General features: G+C 44.1%; 1 protein-coding gene across 1 annotated transcript in view; it reads left to right on the top strand.

Annotated features, from left to right (window-relative positions):
* SLC7A10 (solute carrier family 7 member 10) overlaps window positions 1–22789 on the top strand; it is a 521979-nt gene that overhangs the window by 244281 nt on the left and 254909 nt on the right. The window lies entirely within an intron of this gene.

The following is a 22789-nucleotide window of genomic DNA, read 5'->3' as shown; positions in this document are numbered from 1 at the left end:
ACTTCAATGGTTCTAAAACTTAAACATTGACCATATTTCCTTTTCCGTACGATGTGCTTTACAATTATTTCTTATAGGAATACCAAATAATGAGCTGGTTCTGTTACATGCAGGATTGCTGTTTGGGGGCAATGGGAAACGCAAAATGGGCTGGGAGGCAATAGCTGATTTCAGGGCTTAGGGGGCGGAATGATCCGCAGTCTAATCAGGCTTGGGGAACAGAACTCAGGTCCAGATTTAGAAAGGTTTTGCGTCGGGTTTCTGTTACTTTTTTTAACGCAGACCTATGCAAAATCTTTTTGGGGACTTACAAACAAACGCAAAATTGTATTTGTGTTGGTTTGTAAGAAAAAATAACGCAAACCAGCAAAAAGTACTTGGCTGATGAAGAGTGATACCCCAAAACTAGTCCCAGGATGCTTGTTTCGGGTTAAGGGAGGACCTGGCTTAGCAGTTCGGGCTGGACTGTTCAGCCCTAACTACTATGCCAGGTCCTCCCAGGACAGGCTCCGCACCCAATTCTGGTGCTGCTCTTCAGCGTGAGAGCAGTGCCAGAATTAGTGTGAGCGGCCTTGTTTGCCGCTCATATGATGCCTGGGAGCCTGTCGAGTTTCTCCAACTTGGCTTTAAAAAAATACAGTTGGATTGGGTAAACATAAGTGGACATGTGTGTCGTCCAGATAAACACACATGCGCACTTATAAGTGCACACTACTCTTCCCTGCCCCAGCCTGGTCCCACCCCTTCTGTGTGACGTAAGTAACTCCGACAGAGATAAATGAAACATTAATAACAGTGTGTTATTATAGTTTTATTTATCATCTGCGGGCAGTGGGGCGACGCTCCTCCACCTTTACGGAGGAGCCTCCCAGGAAATAATGTTCCTAGATACTGTGTCAGCCCACAGAATACTGGAATATTTGACAGGTTACCCTTCAGAACAGATCACAAAAAATATGTTTCTTCACTGAATATATTTTACCATAATAGTTTCAGAACTTTGCAGAAAAATGTATTATTTGCCCTCAATTTTAGGTCTGATAGACAGCTTTATCTATTGTTTGGAACTAATCTAATGTATATAGAGAACAGTATATATTTTTTTGAATTGTCATTCAACACGTTCAATAGCAACAGGTTGAGTGCATATGCTTTTCCTGACTATTGGAGTTTTGAATTTGTAAACACAGTTTGATTGGTCCAACAGTCAGATAGGGCCACATACAAAGGGGTGCCCTGTTGTCTTTGTGTTATGCAGCTGCTTTCTATTTTCTGGACCAGGAAAACATTTCCAGGAAACTATGGTTTTTGGTTGACCAGCCAACATGACTAAATGAGTTCATACAATATTCTACTGCTATTTAAAACAAACAGAGAATGTTGGGATACCAATCTGGATTAACAATATATGAGCACTGTACTTTTATGGTGTAGTTCACTAGAGTACTTATGTATTGTGTGCAAGTAGGTCTATGACAGAGTCAGTCACACACTGTAAGGTTTGTAGGGCAGGAAAGAAATTACCTGATGTTCCTGAAGTCATTTATCCCCTGTCTTAACAACCACTTCAACCATTGAATGTACACAAATGGACAAAGACAGCAACACTGATTTAATCTCTGAGATGTGCAACCTACCAAACGTATACTGACATCAATGCATACATGTAACACTTTTGTGTGTGTGAGGCGCATTTACACTGCTGATGCCCTTGGGGTACCTGTTCTGGGTGAGGAGGAGCCTAAAATGCTGCTGCCTGTTCCAAACCAGTTGTGTTTTTGGAAAGAAAGTCTGCACTCCTGGAATACTACCCAATCCATTTGCACTATTGATTTCCTTTTGCAACCTGTGCTCCTCAATGCAATCGGTAGTGTCCCTATACTTTTTTACCTTTATCATAACTATCGCTTTGGCTTTTGGATAGTAGAATGAGGTTCAGTAAGCTTCACTAATAAAAAACAGAAATACAGCCTAGACAGCAGCATTGCAGGCTTTCCTAACACAACGACTAGTTAAAGCACAGGCCTCAGGAGCATGTGCACTCTTATACAGGCTGAGCAGGTATAATAAGTGCAGCAGCATGTAAAGATTCTTTGTGTATCTGAAATAAGCATTGTCTGCTACTATCCATATGGTGACTTGTGTATGTATTACTCAACTTTCAAACATCTATTCAGCATCTACCTCAACATTTTCTTTCCACTATAAATCGTAACTGCTCATTCCACATGCTCTTGTCTATAAAATAAATACCTCACTACAAATAGCACAAAGAACTTTAAATGCATAAGACGGTAATGCCCCTATAACAATGTTTACATAGTTCTACTACATTTTCCTCAATTTATGTATGAAGCTTAAACGTTTCCCATTTGTTACATTACCAGTGAGGTCTACTACCAGAATACTGAGTTTTTAAATATTTGCCCACAAACTATTGTATCTAGAATATCAACTATCATCATATTCGGTACATAATTATATAGACATAAGCTGACCCGTGGGAGAGGACCGCGCCGACCATCACACTAGCACGGATCCCTACTTATTAAAGGGACCGATAGCTACAACACCGCCCATCACGTGTAATGCCAGTTTGAGGATGAACTTCCAATAAAACCAAGCAGTTATTCTACTACGCTTTTGATTCTCTGCTAAAGGATAAATACAGAGAAGGTCCGTATTTTAGATACAATCAGTTTTGATACCAGCTGCGATCCCTGTTATGTCAAACAAAGTTTTTATGAAAATACTGAGTTTTATTGATGTTTTCAATGATAAAATGTGTGAAAGACCACAACTAAGGGAGTCTCCCCTAGTTAAACAGGTGTCTGCATGAAAAAATGTTTAACAAGATACACAGTGCTTATACCCAAGTCTTGATCAAGATGGATTTTTAAGGTTTTTTCCATCGAAACGCATCAACGTCATTTCTTGATACACAATCCGCCCATTGGACATTGGTGCAAAAAAAGCCAATTATAGAATGCTTATCTGCATGCCCATAACATGACATGTTAACGGATGTGTAAATAGCTAAGACTGAGTTTTCCAGCCTAGCCCTTGCTTTCTCACTCTTTTTATATTTTCATGCATATTGTGATAAATATTTTAATTGTAGTGTGCTTTTTATGAATTTTTGTGATATTAAATGTATTGACTGACTGGCTATTCCTGGGTTTTTATTGAATAATTCTATAACAATACATTTTTGTGATATATTTTTCCAACATAAAATGTTATGTGTTTTCCCTATTACATATGGTTCAATCTTAAAATGTTTGGATAGTGATGAATGATAGTTAGAGTGCATTAGGGTGAATGTTACTTGCAGACAGGTTCCTCCCTGTTAACCCCTTCCATGCGGCCGCGATTCCCCTGGTGTGCTGTAAACAACACGAACAGGGGCGGGCCGTGACGAACCCCAGCCGTCATCAGCACACGAGCACCGTAGTGCATGACGGCTGGGGTTCGTCATCAGCATGGAAGGGGTTAAGAAATTTACTCAAAGGGATCTTTCTTTTCTCACATAATTATATAGAGGCAATTATAGATTTAATATACTTAACTTATCTATATATAAATATATATAGACTGACAGACTGACAGACTTACAGATGGATGGACGGACAGACAGATAGAGTCAATGAAAAAAGTCAAGTTACAAACTGACTTATGGTTCTGGCTCAAATACAAGGAAACACTGCAATTCATCAGATTTGGCATGGTTTTCTATTGAGAGAGTGACCTTTTCCTGTGCCATTTCCACATGTGTCATTTGAGCATTGTGGCCATGTAAGTTATGGCATTCAATGAGTGCATTGTATACCACAACGGACTTATTTCGGAATTTTTCCGTGTTTGAGCCAGAATCATAACCCAGTTTCTGATTGATTTTTGCTTTGAATTTCTAGGAGTATTTTATGATACTTTTTATTCCTAACCCCAACTGCATATGGCTCTTTGCTAGGCGGTACGCTCAACCTGCCACAGGCATCCAACTCAGGCTGCATACAGCCTTCATCTGTACACAAGAGGTGTTGGCTGCAGATCATGAACTGTGATTAGGCTTGTGCCCAATCCATCACAAGCGCCCAAACCCGGATGTGCATGGCCATATCCATATATCCATGTGCAGTGAAGATTCGCCCTAGGGCCTATCCTGCACACAGTCACTCTACTAAAGCCACCATAGGAGCCAATGCCTACTCCAAACCTGCCACAGACATCCAACTGCCACAGCCTCCACCTATAAACAGCGGGCGATGGCCGCAGGGTCAGGCCTGCAACTGGGCCCTGAGCCCAATCTGCTGTTAATGACCAACTCCCACTATGCATGCATTGTCCATGCACAGCCAAAGTTGTCCACAGACCCCGGCCTGAAGCCAATCCATTCACCCAATTGCTGTAGGTAGACAACCCAGCTATTCAGGGCTTACGCCAAGCCATGTGCAGAAATGATTGGCCTCAGGGTTGTAAGCCTTGTGCAGCTGGTTTTGGCCACAGGGCCTGGCACACCCACTATGTGCAAATGTGCAGGGCCTATGAGTTAATAGAGACAAGCTATTTTTCAGTATTTTGTGGGTGGTTCTTGAAAAAACCTTTTTGTTTTGGGTGGAGATTTTGTCTTTGTGGGGTGGGAATGTGTTTTTTCAAGCTTCCACTTTGTTTTCTTACTAGTAGAACCTCTGATATTGTTACTCCATCTGGTACTCATCAAAACCGTTTGTTCTGCTCTTAACAGCAGATGTGAACCTTGCACTCTATGCAATAGACTGCAAACACTCTTAGGTGCAATTGGGTTTCTTTCTGCTACTTGAACCATCATTGCCTCTGTTACACTCATGCAATTCAGCATGCACTTTCTCACACGTGTTGTTCACCTTGTCATGCCTAGACTTTAGATCTCACTGAATGGTTGCGGTGCCGAAGGAGTATAGGCTTCTTTTTTCCAGGCTAAGCTTCCTCTTGCAGAGGTTTTACATAATTCTGCATTCATTCATGTTTTTCTCCCTTTCTAGGATGTTAAAGATTTCCCACAGGTCAGATTGTTTCTCTTTCTTTGACATCTTCCTTCTCCTCCTGCACAGCAGATAATCCTAGATTATTTTATCTCGACCGTGACATATTCTGGACTATAGAGCAGTGGCTTGCTGAAACGCGCTCTCTGATCTCCGGTTTCTCAGCAAATACTGTTTATGACACTGCTTGCCAAGAAAATTGCACTTTTTTTTTATCTGAGCGGGCAACCAATCAGAATCTCAAAGTAGTTGTGATACTTTTGCCTTTTTTCCTTTAGAGTCCAGGGAGGGTTGCCAGCATGTATAATGGCAGCAGCAAGACAACGTTTACTGATATGGGGCTATCAGGTATGCAGCTGTGTCTTTTTGTCCATGGACCCAAAGTTGCCACAGCAGCAGAAACTTTCTTCAGCTCATTGAAGCATTCATGTTTTTTAATGTTAATCTGAGACCTAGTCCTTGAACCTCTGAGGACAAAAGTGTCCAGATACACAAAAGTGTTAATCCTTCACACCTGTCCCCTTTTCTGAACATTAATTTCTCAGAAATTACTGAATATATTCCCACCAACCCAATAAAAAAATGCTTTCTGAGTAAAGTTCAACTTTCATGCCAAGTCTGGCGTACATCTGGCAGTCGCTGGTATGTAATTATGGGCTTGTTGTGTAGTTTTCACTAATCAGTAGGAACTGATCATCTGTGGACAACATAAACTTAGGATGGTGCCAGACTGATTCTATGCACCCCATAGGATACAGTGCCGGCTGCTACAGCAGTTAAGTAGTAGGGCAGCATAGTGGAGGGCAGCAGGGGTGGGGGGGAGGTCACCGAGTGGAGAAGTGTGGCTCAGTGATTAGAGCGGTACAAACGGGGGTGGTGATGGACGGAGCATCTGAATCAATCAAACACTCACACCCAGTCAAAAGATCCGGGTTTGATCCATCACCGTTCTTTAGCCCACTCTGCCACCCCAGTTCAGACATGGCTATATGCAAATCAGTCTGACCCTGTGCCTCATGGGTACAGTCCAGCCCGAACTGCCAAGCCATGTCTTCCCTGGACCGGAAACAAGCTTCCGAGGACCGGTTTCTGGCATTCCAGCCGTCTTCAGCCCGGCTTGCTTGAATCCAGTGGCTACGTGAGCAAGGGACTCACGTCTGAGCATACCCTGCCACACTTATGGCGGCCAAAAGTGGTACAAAAGGGGGTGGTGATGGACGGAGCATCTGAATCATCAAACACTCACACCCAGTCAAAAGATCTGGGTTTAATCCATCACCGTTCTTTAGCCCACTCTGCCACCCCAGTTCAGACATGGCTATATGCAAATCAGTCTGACCCTGTGCCTCATGGAAACAGTCCAGCCCGAACTGCCTAGCCATGTCTGCCTTGGACCGGAAACAAGCTTCCGAGGACCGGTTTCTGGCATTCCAGCCGTCTTCAGCCGGCTTGAATCCAGTGGCAAAGTGAGCAAGGGACTCACGTCTGAGGATACCCTGCCACACTTATGGCGTCCAAAAGTGGTACAAAAAGGGGTGGTGATGGACGGTGCATCTGAATCAATCAAACACTCACACCCAGTCAAAAGATCTGGGTTTAATCCATCACCGTTCTTTAGCGCACTCTGCCACCCCAGTTCAGACATGGCTATATGCAAATCAGTCTGACCCTGTGCCTCATGGGAACAGTCCAGCCCGAACTGCCAAGCCATGTCTTCCCTGGACCGGAAACAAGCTTCCGAGGACCGGTTTCTGGCATTCCAGCCGTCTTCAGCCCGGCTTGCTTGAATCCAGGGGCAAAGTGAGCAAGGGACTCACGTCTGAGCATACCCTGCCACACTTATGGTGGCCAAAAGTGGTACAAAAGGGGGTGGTGATGGACGGAGCATCTGAATCAATCAAACACTCACACCCAGTCAAAAGATCCGGGTTTAATCCATCACCGTTCTTTAGCCCACTCTGCCACCCCGGTTCAGACATGGCTATATGCAAATCAGTCTGACCCTGTGCCTCATGGGAACAGTCCAGCCCGAACTGCCAAGCCATGTCTTCCCTGGGCCGGAAACAAGCTTCCGAGGACCGGTTTCTGGCATTCCAGCCGTCTTCAGCCCGGCTTGCTTGAATCCAGTGGCAAAGTGAGCAAGGGACTCACGTCTGAGCATACCCTGCCACACTTATGGCGGCCAAAATTGGTACAAAAGGGGGTGGTGATGGACGGAGCATCTGAATCAATCAAACACTCACACCCAGTCAAAAGATCTGGGTTTAATCCATCACCGTTCTTCAGCCCACTCTGCCACCCCAGTTCAGACATAGCTATATGCAAATCAGTCTGACCCTGTGCCTCATGGGAACAGTCCAGCCCGAACTGCCAAGCCATGTCTTCCCTGGACCGGAAACAAGCTTCCGAGGACCGGTTTCTGGCATTCCAGCCGTCTTCAGCCAGTGTGGCAAGTGTGGCAGGGTATGCTCAGACGTGAGTCCGTTGCTCACTTAGCCACTGGATTCAAGCAAGCCGGGCTGAAGACGGCTGGAATGCCAGAAACTGGTCCTCGGAAGCTTGTTTCCGGTCCAGGGAAGACATGGCTTGACAGTTCGGGCTGGACTGTTCCCATGAGGCACAGGGTCAGACTGATTTGCATATAGCCATGTCTGAACTGGGGCGGCAGAGTGGGCTAAAGAACCGTGATGGATCAAACCCGGATCTTTTGACTGGGTGTGAGTGTTTGATTGATTCAGATGCTCCGTCCATCACCACCCCCTTTTGTACTGCTTTTGGCCACCATAAGTGTGGCAGGGTATGCTCAGACGTGAGTCCCTTGCTCACTTTGCCACTGGATTCAAGCAAGCCGGGCTGAAGACGGCTGGAATGCCAGAAACCAGTCCTCGGAAGCTTGTTTCCGGTCCAGGGAAGACATGGCTTGGCAGTTCGGGCTGGACTGTTCCCATGAGGCACAGGGTCAGACTGATTTGCATATAGCCATGTCTGAACTGGGGTGGCAGAGTGGGCTAAAGAACGGTGATGGATCAAAACCGGATCTTTTGACTGGGTGTGAGTGTTTGATTCAGATGCTCCGTCCATCACCACCCCCTTTTGTACGGTCAGTGATTAGAGCGGCAGACCCTGATGCAGAGGTCTAGCCCGGGACCAGGGTTCAATTCCCCGCCTCGGCGGGTCTTGGGCTCAAAAATTCCACGGACGTGATAATTCTCGCCTCGGTGCCTATTCCAATCATGTAGTCCCACTCTGCAACTCTGGGCAATAGCTTGCTAAATCTCCACAACGGTCTCCACAACGCTAAGGATGCCTGGCCTCCACCTTGGGGGTGCCCAGGAGTGGACGCCTCACAGGGAAAGCCAGGATGGGTTCCACAGCGGTATTCGTACAAGCGCCTGTATTGGATGGCCCGCCCTTGGCTCAGTCGCAGAAGTAAGGGCGAAGGAAGGAAAAATAAACGAATAATAACCTTTGTCTTTATCATTGTATTTTTCATTTTTCACTGTTCAAAAGCTGTCGGGCGACACCTCTCTGCCCTAACCGAGGAGACATCGCTGGTAGGAAATATTTTCCCTTTTAGAGGGTAGCTAGTAGTGCCACTGCCATCCCCCCTAAACCTGAATAGGGAGCAAACAGTTTTGACAACCACTGAACATGACAACTCTGGTCCCTCAGGAACCGCGGTGACAGATTTCAAACTTTCGCTCAGTAATTTGTGCTTTCTTTCGCCCAGAGAAATATACAAAAAATACACAAAGGGGTGTTTTCAATATTTATTGAACCAGAGTGATTCTTATGTAGAATATATTGGCTGTGATGATTAATAGACAGAAGCAGATAAACGTTATAATAAGTGTCAACACAGAAAATAAAACAAAGAGTTCCACCATCTTGTTGGGACAAGCTATATATGCAAACGTATAAAGGATCATAACAATCCAGCGTACCTAAGAAGCTAGCCCTAACTTATGTGTCTAAGATGTGAATTTGTGGTCTGCAAAGAAAATACCCTTCTGGATGATCCAACCCCTTTACCTGATGGACAAGAGTGTAAGACCCCGTCTTGGTCATGAACTGGACACCCATCACGGAGATGTCAGTCAGCTGTTATACAAAAGCTTAAGCAAGCAGGCATCCCTCGAGATCAGCAGAAGTGTCTCCTCTGTGTATGTTAGGAAACAAAAGGCTATATATAGAAAATGACATCCTTGCCTTGAGTTGAGATTGTAATCTGGTAACCAATGTTTGTGTTCTACAGATTGCTGTGTCACCATGTGGATGCAATAATAAAATACATTTGTATTATGCATGTGAGAGTCCTTGCATCAAATGCAATGGCAGTGTGATAGGATTCTCACAAAGTGTTCTGTGTCAGCAAGGTCGGTGTTTCTGCAAAAACCTATCCAAGTGTTACAAATGCAAAATGTGTGACAAATGTTAGTGTGGCAAAGAGAAGGCAACTATAGATAAAAAGATGCATGTGTGTGCAAGAAAGGTACTATTTTCTACCAGGCCTAACTCTGGCACATGACAGGCTAGCCGCACTTTCCATTGAGAAGCCATTTTTTTATTTGCCTATAAGCCTGGACTCAGTAGCGGCCCATGGTGGGAGGTCTGCCGGGCTGACGTGGGGAGGAGGAAGGGCAGGGTGGGGGGTAGAAAATTCCAGATTACAGCCAATTACAGGTAAGTAAACATTTAAATAAATAAAACGAATTTTGTTACTTGCGCTGCATTGCATTTTGCGTAATCAGTCAGTTGCTCGTGAAGGTTGGGGTGCTGAAGTTCGTACATGTTAGGGTTAGTTGGCCAGGGAGGCATGGATGCAGGGTCTGACCACAGGCCAGGCACTGCACACCATCTTTGTTACGCACAGCCAGTTTGGCATCCATGGAGGGAAGAGCAAAGGCCTGGGCAAAAACCAGGCCTTGTGTCTATCCTACACTGGGCCAAATGCAATTCAGAGCAAGGTCAGGGGCGTAAAACAGGCCCTCGCATCCCCCGTGGTGCGGAGGGGCCCCCAAGCTGCAGCGGGTCCCCTCAGCGCAGAGTTCAAGCCTGAGCGCTCTGGATTAAATTCGGAGTGGTGGCGCCTCCGTGTACATTTCAGGGGGGCCTTAAATATTTGTTATGCCACTGAGCAAGATTGGGCATTCACAGAGAGAAAACTGCAGTGCCTTGCATGCCAGGCCATGCGCCCACACTGCTGTGTACAGCCAATGGCCTTGGATGGTGGGGCAGGTCACATGTCATGAACGGGGTGCGAGTCTGAGAGTGCTGTGTGCACTGGAGTTCGTGGATGGCGAGGTACAGAACCTGGCCTCTTGGGACCTATCAACATGATAGCTTCCACAGGACTGAGGCACCAATGTCATGAAGCTGGCTTCTGATCAAAGTTGGGATCCCCAGGCTAGGCTGTGTGCCCTACTCACACTGTGCACATCTGAAGGCTGTGTGCAGCTTAGTTTAGACACTTGCAAAGGGTGGGGCTTAGGGCCTAGCATGCCATTAGCTGTACACAGAGGTGAGATTAAACAAAATCCATTTAGATTAAGAAACATAACAAATGCATAGCAAAAAAAACAAATGATAAAGATCTTAACATATTTTAGGTCTAACAATGTCTTTCTTTCTTTAAAAAATGTTTAAAAATTCAGCAATTCACTGAAACAAAGTTAAAGTGCAGTTACAAAGCAAAAGCTAAAAGCCACTCAAATAACTTTAGTGAACTAACTATAACTTCTGGCCTTGCCATGCACTGCATATGATCTCACATATTACACCTCTCATTATTAAAACACTTATGACATATTAAATGGTATTTTGGATGATATCTCAAATGGCGTCATTGATAACATCACTTATAACTAATGACGTCATCCATGATACCGCTATTCACATTACTCCATAAACCCTTACATCGTTTTCCCAAAGAAAGTTGGGAGTTAAGGGCCTATAGTCATATATATTCACACAATTACTGTCAGCACATGTGTGTGCATAGAATGGGAATAGCGCAAGTCTTGATGTCAAGTCTGACTGTGTATGTCGAAGGTTCTGCGGTGCACAGTTTGCCTAAGATTCTATATTGCCATCTAGGGCTTCTGGGTGCCAACAAGGCTGAAAGGCAAGTGGTTTGTAACAGAACCCCGAGACAACAATACAGAACTATATTACATATGCTATTCAATTTGGCATTTTTATATCACAAGTGTATTTTGGGTTAGTTAGAGAGAGCACACTGCTTTCTTCAAAGTACATATAACAATCTAATTAGAATGCTTTAGTGGTTTGTCCTTTATGATTATATTGTTGACACCAAAGGACAGTGGTATGGGCAAGTGTTAATCTGATCCCATGACTATAACATTTACCTAGTTATTAAGGATTTACAGCATTTTCACTTAATTTGAATAATTTACGGAGTTCACAGACATTATGTTTCTAGTTTGAATGGGTAAAATAATACAGTCAGAGAATGTGCTGCATGATTTGAATTTTTTGACTCCATTTAATTTTACGTATGATATTAAGATTTTAACTCATGTTAAAAAAACAAAGGTTAAAGTGCAGTTATAGTAGATCTCCGAATAATAAAGTAATGCTTAAAAAATACACTGACAATCACCACCTATACATAATTGACCTAAGTGTATGCTATGATGCACTGCTTATGACCTTAAATATTACATAACAAATGACATCTGAAAGATATGGCGGTGCAAGTTATACTTAGGTCAGTTACATATCACTGGTGAATTTCAGACTTATTTTAGTTTAAAACATAATTTTCTAATATTAGAAGACCTGGGTATAACTCCACTTTATCCTTTGGTTTTATTTATACATACATATACTACCTACTGGCGGTCGCCAGTAGGTAGTTATAGTTAGGACCTATTATCCATTGAAAAATCGTAACATTCTTTTCCCAATAACTTTGGCGCCGATTGACGAATCTTCGCAAAATTTTCAAAACTCGTAGGGGGTTCAGGTCCACTCCTATCTTGAAAGTTTCGTCAAGCGGGGGCCGAGAAAAAAGGGGGATCTCAAAACATGTTTTCCCTATGCAATTTCCTATAGGAAATTTTAGACACGGCTACAGCCCTTAACTGCTGAACGGAATTACACCAAATTTGGTAAAAAGGTAGCCCTCGGTTCAGAAAGATCCCTTTTTGTTAAATTGTGTAAATCCTTTCAGTGATTGCTGAGAAAATCAAAATTAAAAAAGTTTTGATATCTATGGCCACGTAGGATCCACGCACCCTCCCGATCACGAACTTTATGCTAATTGGCTGTCAACACTCCAAACCAGGAAGTGTTGGCAGCCATCTTGTGCCTCAGTAGAACCGAGACACAAGAAATCAGTAAAACAAATGTGCAAAACACGAAAAGGGGACAGGGTAGAAACACCCTGACCCCCTAGGCCTGCTTAGGGGGTCCCACAAGGATTTTATAAATCAGCAAAATCCGCGGAGGATTTGCGGTTCCGGCCGAAGAAAAAATAAAAGAGAAGTGCGGGCTCCCACGCTACGTTAATATTTAGCCCCTGGGTGGGCCAAGTCGCGGGGGCAATTGTTAAATTGTAATGGCGGGCCCAAGGGGGCCACCCAGCCCCGGGGACCGCACCCACGGGGCTTTTAAAAAATATGTGTGGGAGGGGCTCACAGCCCCCCCAGCCCCAGGGACCGCTACCCCCGGGGATTTTGAGTTAAATGGGTGGGGGGGGCTCAAAGGCACCCCCAAGCCCCGGGACTGCCACCCCGGGGCTTATCTAAAATATTTGAGGGGGGCTCATGGTCCCCCCCGCAGCCCCAGGGACCACCAACCCCAGGGCTTGCTTTTCTTTAAAAAAAACCTGTGGGGCGGCTTGAACACCCCCTCAAGCCCCGGGGACCACCTCCTCTTGGGGCTTTGTAAATGGTGGAAGGGGGGCCACGCGGCCCCCCTCTTGGAGCCTTGTCATGGCACTGGGGACCGCCCGGGCCCCCGGCCGGCTCAGGGACACTGTAGTTTGCTATGTCAGGGCAGGAGCCTCGCGGCTCCCTACCTGCTATAGCAAACTCTGCTTTGGTATTTGGAAGAGAGAGCAGGAAACCTGCTCTCTCTTCCAAATACCAAAGCAGATGCTTTTCCACAGAGCCCCCCTCCCTAAGAAAAAATAGATAAAGGCCGGCTAGGGGGATGGGGTCCCCGGGGCCAATAGAGGCCTTAGGAGGGGGCCACGCAGCCCCCCTCCATAATAAAAAAAAAACAAAAATTTGATGGGGTCCCCAGGGCCAGAATCAGCCACGGGAGGGGGCCCCACGTGGCCTCCCTCCCGTAACATTTTTATTATTTTTATAAAATGGGGGTGAGGCCCTGGGGGATAGGGTCCCCAGGGCCCATAACATAGTAAAGGAATGGGGGCCACACAGCCCCCCTTCTTTAAAAAAAAAAAAAGACCACCATTGTGCCGGAGGCCCCGTCCCATTCCTGCAGCACTCTGGAGGTACCTAGTGGGCTAGTTGGACCCTAGGGCCACTCAGGATTCAAGGGGACTTACTCTCCCAACTTAAAACGGCCACAGAGCGTGTTTACACAGTGGTGAAGGGAGAGGACGGGGCCTTAGGTCACGTGTGCAAACACGCCCTGTGGCGCGTTTTAAGTTGGGGAACTACTTCCCCTTCAACCCTGAGGGCCCCTGGGGGCTAACTAGCCCACCAGGTGCTTCCAGTAAGCACCACTACGCTGTGTTGCAGAGTGGTGGACTAGGCCGTGCTCCTTTTTACACCTCTCTGCAACGCAGCTCTGTGGCACCTAATGAAGGTACCTAGTAGGCTAGTTGGACCCTAGGAACCCTCAGGATTCAAGGGGACTTTATCCCACAACTTAAAATGCCCACAGGTCGTGTTTGCACACGTGTCATCTCAGCCCCCCCCTCCCTTTATCAGTGTGCAAACACACCCTGTGGCGCGTTTTAGGAGGTAGTTTTAATCCCCCTGCCCTAATATATACTAGGGGCTTACAGAGGAGATCATGCTAATCACAGGGGTACCCCAACGCCTAGTGTTCCCTAGTGTATGTAGGTGTTTTCACTGTATTCTATGTGTCTTTTAACATAGCACTGGTTCTAGGAATGATTAGTCAGACTCAGTTACCACCAGTACCCGTCTGAAAAAGTTGAGGGTACAGGATGATTTTGCAACAAGGCTTCTTTCTGCTCCTCTGTTTGTTCTTTCTGCACATTTTCCTTCTTCCTGCACTTTTCTTCGTCTTTGAGGACTTCTGTTGGTTCTTTCTGCATTACTTTTTTTTCTTTCTGTGCGTTTTTTCTTCTTTCTTCACATGTCCTACCTCTGTAGGCATAGTTAAAAACTAGCATTTAAAAACTTTTGAAATTCACTCAAAAAACCATAGCTTTTAGTCTCGTTAAAGTTAGAAATTATCATTTAAAAAACCTTTGAAATTCCCTGAAAAAAACATTTGAGATGTCATCAGTGATGTCATGAGTGATGTCACTGACCATTTCATGAGTGATGTAACATGTGACATCAGAAGCAGTGCATTGCGGGGGCGCAAGTTATAGTTAGCTGAACTAACTATAACAGGGGAATTTCAATGGTTTTGTATGAGTGAAATGTCCAAATGTTTTTATCAGTGAATTTCTAAGGTTTTTTAAATGCTAATTCCTAACTATAACTTGCCTGAAACCTACGTTTTTTCAGTGAATAAATATATAGATAAATATAGAACTATATTTTCCTTTATATAAATACCATGACAGTATTGTGGTAATCGATATTCTTGTGTCGATATTTGTGTAGGACAATATTTTTGTTGTCCAACTTCTGACACATAATCACAAATGACAATCAAAACCTTCAACTACACTTATTATTGCAATGTCAGCATGCATCACTCCATAAAGTGTTCTCCTTTCTCCATCAATGCCATTGTATGCAAATCATCATTAGGCCTGGGCAAAATGTAATTTATGGTGGCGTAATTTGCATAATTTCAGGAATTTCACATTACACATGTTACACTAAATTCCCCAGATTATGCCATTACGCCACATCATGTACGTGCCACTCATCATAAAAAACTACACAAACACGCCATTCGCATTTAACATTTACAGCAATGCATGGGAACAGCAGAATGTGAGCAGCTCATATTCACAGTGCCTTTGTTTTTTCGCACTTTTGCAGTGCCAAATGACTCCTTGTGTCAGAATTGTACACTAGGACACATTTTGACCTAAATAGCGGAATTCTGTTTCGTGTAAATATGCATGATTTTGCATAAATATTCTAAAATGTTGCATAATTTATTAAAACAAATGATACAAATTGTGTTAACACCCCTATTCATCAGATATGAATTCAAATACAGATATACTGACTTTACTTAAATTTCACTTTTAAATTGCTTCTGACAAAAAAGCCTTACTCTTTAACTCTCTCTCAATTTCCCCAAATTGGTGGATTCATTCACTATGACTGTATACTCTGTGCAATACTGGTGTGATATTGCATTTTCTAGAGCTGTTTTTAGTTTTCAGGACTCCTGCATGCAAGTCTGTTTGACCTAAAATCTACACTCCTGGTGGCGGAAATTAAGGCTATACTGGTGGGAATCCTATGGTTTCTGAAAATATGGAAAATCCCATGGTGGGAGTCTTACACAACTGACTCTAGGTTTCACCTCAAAGTAGCTCTGCTGTTCACGTTTAGTAAGGATCAAGCAAAGCATGTGAAACAATGTGCTAAATTTTCCTTGATGGTTTTTCATCAAAACCGTCAAGGTCCTTCTATGCAACTCTGTTTCTCTCTTTATTATTGATTTGGCGTATTAATATGATATGTTGTGCTTAGAGGAGCCAAAGAGATAGCGATGGGGAAAATTAAATCTCCCAAATGTTTTGTTCACATTACCATTGCTATGACCAGTAATCCTCAACTGTATGCCCTACCTTAATTGCTTCAAAAACAGAGGAATCAAATGACTACCTGAAAATGGCTTGGGATGAAACTGTTCTTCCAGGCCATTCATTTTCTGGATATGCCATACTTGTGGGGTAGTTTATTTGTTAGGCCATGCATATCCCCAAATGGTCTGATAGATATAATTGAAGTCAATCTGAGACCATCTAACGCAGTTTACTTACTAACACGGAACAATCACTAGCTCATGGTCAGGTCATACAGGAGTACCTAAAGGTGGAGAGCTCAACACATATGAATGCATCTTATATGGCCATGAGTGATAAATCCACACACTAAAACATTGTTTTCCTCAATGGAAAGGAGTAGGGTGATGTGAGGAAGAGGCAAGATGGCGCCCGTTGCGGACGCATAGGAGGATCGTTCCTTTGCACCCTCTCATGAGTATTGTGCAATAATCGCTACACTGCTGCTACATTGTTGCCGGTTTACTTACAGCGGTTTTCCTGAATCTTGGACCGGTGGTGCGATGAAGAGGTGACAGAGGGCCCTGTTTGATCGGGAGAAGCCCTGGGAGTTCGGGGCTTGGTGCGTTGGCGTTTCGGGACCTAGGCTCGGGGAGTGGAGTTTGGTGTCTAGCTCCCAGCGCTTGTCAACGGACAAATTGATTTTTTCATTCGGCAGTGGATTCACCTTGCCTGCGGGCTGCAGAGCGAATGTCGGACTGCTTTTCTGAGAGCGTTACGAGGAGGTACATCATTTGGCAGACTCGGCGGACGGCGTTTGACGATACAGTGCTTTTAGGCGTTTTCAGGAGGCTGTTGGGATTTTGTGATATCCCCGCGGTGGAGAGATCAATTACTGTGATTTAATCGTCATATAACATCTGAGGAGAGATTTAAATAATAAAGATGCCCCCTAAGGGAGCACGTGGGAGAGCCCGGGCACCTGATACAGACATGGCGAATATTATTGGTAGTAGTGCTGATTTGGAGGCACGAGATAACACGGGTGAAAGTTCTGAAAACTCTGGGAAAGCTGGTGTTGTTCCGGTGTCTGGGTCAGCTAAAAATAAAGATAAAGATAAAGAGGGAGCTGTGAAGAAAATACCAGCAATTTTTTCTGCCACTAAAGAGAAGCGCAAAGGTAAACTGCCTCCCCCCTCTGTCAATGACTCTGCACAATTGAAGTCAATTGTGGATTCTATGTCTGGGACTTGTGCACCTGCTGTGCAAAACAATGATTCTTCTAGTGGTGTAATGGTGATGACTAGATGGGGAAATAATGATTTAAACCCTGGTGGAGATACGGTATGGGGAGAGGGGGCCAGTGCAGTAGTGGAGGAGAGGACTGCTACAGGCAGAGCGATAGAGATACCAGATTGTCTTTCGCAAACTTCACCTGATGATCAAAATGTGATGCCTGACACAGAGTCTGGCGACTTCTTTTCATTGTCCGACCAATCTAATACATCAGGGGATGAGGCGGAGCTACAATATAGAAACGCAGATAAATATTAATAATGGTAGTGAGCACAGTAGCTCATTCCTCGAGGATGCTGCCAGCCTTAATGAAGGGCAATCACATACTGTGCGGAAAAAATTTCCATTAAATGAGGATAAAGGTCCAGAGTACTCCAATGAGAATTTACAGCCACTAGGGGAAGAGGAGATTTCTTTGTCTCTTATCTATCAATCCATCATGTCTCATCGAGCCGAAACTCGTGAAGATAGCCAGCGAGTCCAGAATATATGTAGGAAGTTACAGAACTCTGTACGGCAGATGTCTAAGTCAAAGGCTGATTTTCTCTCTAAGGTGACCGAAGCTGAAACTCGGATATCCAATTTAAAGGATGAACTGGTTCAGCAAAAATCTAAAATGGCTTCGATTTAATCTGTCAAGGACGACTTACAATGGAAGAGGGCCAACATTCAAAACCGTACTCGTCGTAATAATTTGAGAGTGATTTAGATTCCCGAGGGGAAGGAAAGACAGGACCCACGGTGTTATATTGTTGAACTTTTTACGAAATCCTTCCCAGAATTGTCCAAGTGGGACTGGGACCGTGAAATTGAGAGAGCGCTTCGTTTTCCATTTAATAGGCGTTCTGTGGCTGGTGCTAGTAATGCCCAGCAGGAAGAGTGCCCTAGAGCCTTGCTAATTGCATTCAATAGTTTTTTGGTGCAAGAGGAAGTCTATCGCTCTCACGACCTAACAAAAAAAGATCAGGGGGTGACTTTGAGTTTTTTGTACAGCTCGATTTTTGTAAGCAAACAGTTGAGCTTAAATGGCTGCTTCGCGAGATGATCCCCAGATTTCAGGCAAAAAATGCACAAGCGTATCTGCTGAATCCAGCAAAATTGAAAGTGATTTTTAGGGATCACACATATTTTTTTTCCAGTGAGAGCTCCGCTAATGAGTTTTTTAAATCAATTTAGTGGCCGGCCCATCTTAGCTAAAGGGGTAACAATGTAGCTGTGGCCGTGTGGGTATGAGGGAACACAAGAAATGGGAAGAATGGTGTATTTGATTTGCTTTTTATTTTACACAGTTTGGTGATGTGGACAAGGTTGGCTGAATACAGCACAAAAGAAAATTAAGAATATATATAAAATAATAAGTCCTCTCCTCGAGGTCTGGGCCGAGACTGTCAGGGTCTTCTGGGTTTCTCTCTCTTGTCTCTTTTCTCTTGTGGCCGTCGGGTAAAGAAAGGAGAAAGAAAAGAAAGAAAAAATAAATGATTGGGTCAATGTCTTGCTTTTCAGTTGTTAGGGCTTGTGCTACCTTCACCAAATACAAATGTGTGATTAGGGTAGGTTGGTGTTGGGGATTATTATTTATTGACACACCCGAGTGCCTTATCTCCTCAGACCTCCCCACCACCCACACCAGAACGATCCACCAAGAAGTACTCGCCTCAGGCCACGAACCGTGTCCAGGGCCGTGGCGTCAGGACCCGGGGCGTCTTCTCCTTTCTCCAGCCTGCCGGGTATACTCGCGGTGTACAGTGCTCCATTGGCGTCCTGCTGTGCTGCTTCCTTAGCGCCGGTGCCTCCTCCGGTCTCCACCTTGCTCCGCTCCTCGCTCTGCTCCTGCACGCCTCCTCTGGTGCTGTCCTTCACCTCCTTGTTCCGCTCCTCACTCCGCTCCTGTACGCCTCTGATGATTTCCTTCGCCTCCTTGTTCCACTCCTCGCTCCGCTCCTGTACGCCTCTGATTCTGTAGCACGCCGGTTCTACTCCCGTTCTCCTTTTGGGCTTTTCCCCTTCCGCATACCTCACTGACCCCTCCTTCTTGACTCGCTCAGCGGCTAGACCGCTGCATGCTTCTGCTGGTAACGGTGTCGGCTCGCTCTTCTCCCACTTCCGGTCCGCCCCTTGTGGATCCTCCTCACAGTAGCGTTAGTCTAATTTTGGTTTGTTGATTGAGAGATGTTGCAATTCCAAATTTTCTGTATTACTGTGTTTAGATATAGTTATAGTCATGAGTAGGGGCAAGGAGGAGTGCGATCACCTGCATCTACAGGACCCTGTGTCCTAAAGCCTTGTTCAGGGGATGGTGGGTGGGGAGGGTGGCTAAGGTGGGAGAGGGCTGGTTTGATTGGGGGGGCACTGAGGTGGGGGAAAAGGGGTAAAAAAATCACAGTAACTCAAGGAGTTAATAAAGTTAGATTTATTGGGTCGGTTCTTCAGGTAAAATGCGATGAAGGCATGGTTGATGTGACAGTGTCAAATTATTACCATGATGTCTAATGGGGTAAAGATTTATTCATTAAATGTCAGTGGCCTTAATAATTGGCATAAAAGAAATAGAATCTCTGCAGAACTGCACAGTATCTATCCAGACTTGGTATGTCTCCAAGAGACACACATCCCTTGGTCACAGCGTGCAACCTTAGAAACGCTGGGGTACTCACTGCTAGTGGCTTCTCAACAATCATCATTGATTAGGGGGGTAGCGATTCTTGCCAAATCTAATTTAGTTACGGTAGGACGAAGTTTAGCTGATAAAGCTGGGAGATGGGCTATTGTGGAGTGTCTAATAAGGCAGATTAAATTTACCCTCTGCATAATACATGGCCCCAATTGGGACAACGCTTCTGCTTTAATAGAACTTAATAATGAGCTAGCAATGTGGGGGACACCTCTCTTAGTCTGTGGGGATATTAATATATCTTTATCCATTGGAGAATTAAAGAAGGGGCCCCTTCAAGGGACGCAAGCCAAAAGAGTTTAAAGCTTTGTATAATCTGGTAATAGATCATGGACTAGTGAATGCCTGGGGGTACTTGAATGTGGTAGATCCAGGATAAACTTATTATTCATTTCCTCACAAAACGTTTGTGCGTCTAGATTATTTTTATGTGTCGGGCTCATTAATTGATGGGGCTTCAATGCAAACTTTGTCAAGAATCCAATCTGATCACTCTCCAATTGTACCTGCTCTTGCTTTTTTACCACCGATTCAAATATTTTCTTTTGACCGAAAATTATGTCTGAATGAAGATTTTCAGGGATGTATGTCGGAGTGGATTAGGGAATGTTTCTCTATTAAGTGCAACTCTACACAATGTGCTATAGTATGGGATTCATTCAAGGCATGTTTCAGAGGGGAGGTACTAAGCTTTGTGAGTTATCAGAATAGGAAGAGAAAACAGGAGATTCTGGAGCTACATGCAAATTTGAGTGACGCAGAAAAGAAATTAATTCAGGGGACCACTGCATGCACTGGTAATTTACAAGTACTAGAGGAGGCTGTGGAGGTGGCTAGGTCCAGAATTAAAGGAGTCTGGAACATTGATAATGCCAGGAAATCCCTGGTCCATAAAAAACAAATTCACAAATTGGGGAATCGGTTGGCCAGTGTTTGACGCTTCGCCTACATATGAAAGATTCTGTGCGGCGTATTGCGGGTATAAAGGATAATGCTGGAGTACGTTGCCAGGAAGCCATTTTTCAACAGTTTTATTCAGAAACCTATCTTCTAGTATACCCAGTTTATAAAGTAGGGATTGGCCTATATTACAGCTTGATAATGCTGAAAGTTTGAGGTTAGATGAGCCAATAACCATGGAAGAGCTGGAAGCAGCTGTTAATGGAATTGCTTTGGGGAAAGTGGCTGGACCCGAACAGACTTCCGGCAGAAATTTATACGTTATTTTTCAGTGTTTTAAAACATTATATGTTAAGTACATTTAGGGCTGCCCAGAATGAATCCGCCACTAAATCATGGGCAGAAACCACTATTGTGGTTTTTGGAAAAAAAGGCAAAGACCCTGAATTAGTGGGCTCTTATGGGCCAATTTCATTAATGAATTGCGATAGCAAGATATATTCTAAACTTTTAGCTAATCGATTTTCTAAAGTCATAACTCCTTTAGTGTCACAAAATCAACATGGTTGTATTCCTCAGCGCAGTACAGTTTCACATGTTAATAAGGTTGTGTCTGTTGTTTGATATTGCACAGATGAAGAAGCGGGAACTAGGCCTTATATTATTGGACGCAGAAAAGGCGTTCAACAGTGTGGAGTGGGCTTACTTGTGGGAATTGATGCTAATGATGGGATTTGGTGCACAGTTTATAAATGCCCTACAAGTTTTGTACACTTCACCGGTCGCCAAGATCGCTTCAATGGGCCTACTTTCTGAAACGGTTCAAATCACTCGAGGCACAAGGCAGGGGTGTCCCTGTACCCCGCTCCTCTTTGCGCTATTTATAAATCCGTTTTTAGAACAACTAAGGAATAACTTTTTGATCAAGCCTTTCAAGGTGCACAATGTGTCTTATTTAGTGTTTGCTTTGCAGATGATATTGCAGTAACTACTTCTGACCCTGTTCTAGCGCTTCAAGAGATTGAGCGGCTTGCATTTTCATTTGGGCAAGTATTTGGCTACAAACTAAATGTTGCTAAGACACAGGTTTTAATTACTGATCAAGTGAACATGCACGATCCTCGTGTGGTAAAAGAAGTGGTATATCTGGATGTCAAAATTTGGGCATCCATGGATGAATTGGTTAATGTCAATTGGATCTCGTTCTTACGTCATAGTCAAGATTCGTTGGATAGATTGTCCAGGATGCAATTTACCTTGATTGGCAGAAGCAATATTATCAGGATGAATGTTTTACCTAAGGTGTTGTATGTATTTTGTGCAGTTCCGCTGGAAATCTTTATAGCGCAACTGCAGCACCTAGTCTATTTGTTCTAAGTTTCTCTGGGCCCCGGGTAAACCAAGATGAGCAATGAGACTTATGACTTTATCCACTGAGCGGGTGGGGGGGGGCTTGCTATTCTGAACTTTGCCTTTTATTTTTAATATGGTAATATCGCGGAGGCCCCTTCTATTTTTCAGATTCTTCTGGGTCCTGTAGCACGTCAATGTTTCTTTAAACAAATTGACGGCAGTTACTACAAGCGCACAAGGTTTAAGGTTCTTATATCCGCCTTTAATGTCTGGAAAAGAATAAGAAAGCTTTGCTTAGTTGAGAAAATGTCCCGGTATACCCCAACAAGTGCTATAAATATTCTTCCTTCTATTTTCTGGGATACTACTGCTGTGGGCTGGAGGGGAAAGGGCGTTGTCCAATTGGGGGATTTTTTTGGTAATGATAGCTCTCTGATGTCTTATGAAGAATTATCACGACAGTATAATTTGCCCAAAAAACTATTTTTTAGGTTTCTACAGTTAAGAGATTTTATTTTCCAGAAAAAAAGTCAGATCGGATTCCACTTCAGTAGTCCCTACTGTCCAACGTCAGGTCAAAATCGGGGAGCTGTACCAATTATTGTTATCCTGCAGAAAGGATGACCTAGATCAACAAAGTGCTAAATGGGCCGCAAT

This window comes from Lissotriton vulgaris, chromosome 12, assembly GCF_964263255.1.
Source record: "Lissotriton vulgaris chromosome 12, aLisVul1.2, whole genome shotgun sequence".
NCBI classification, from domain to species: domain Eukaryota; kingdom Metazoa; phylum Chordata; class Amphibia; order Caudata; family Salamandridae; genus Lissotriton; species Lissotriton vulgaris.
The sequence above is the reverse complement of the archived record's forward strand: the minus strand, read 5'-3'. Positions and strand labels throughout refer to the sequence as shown.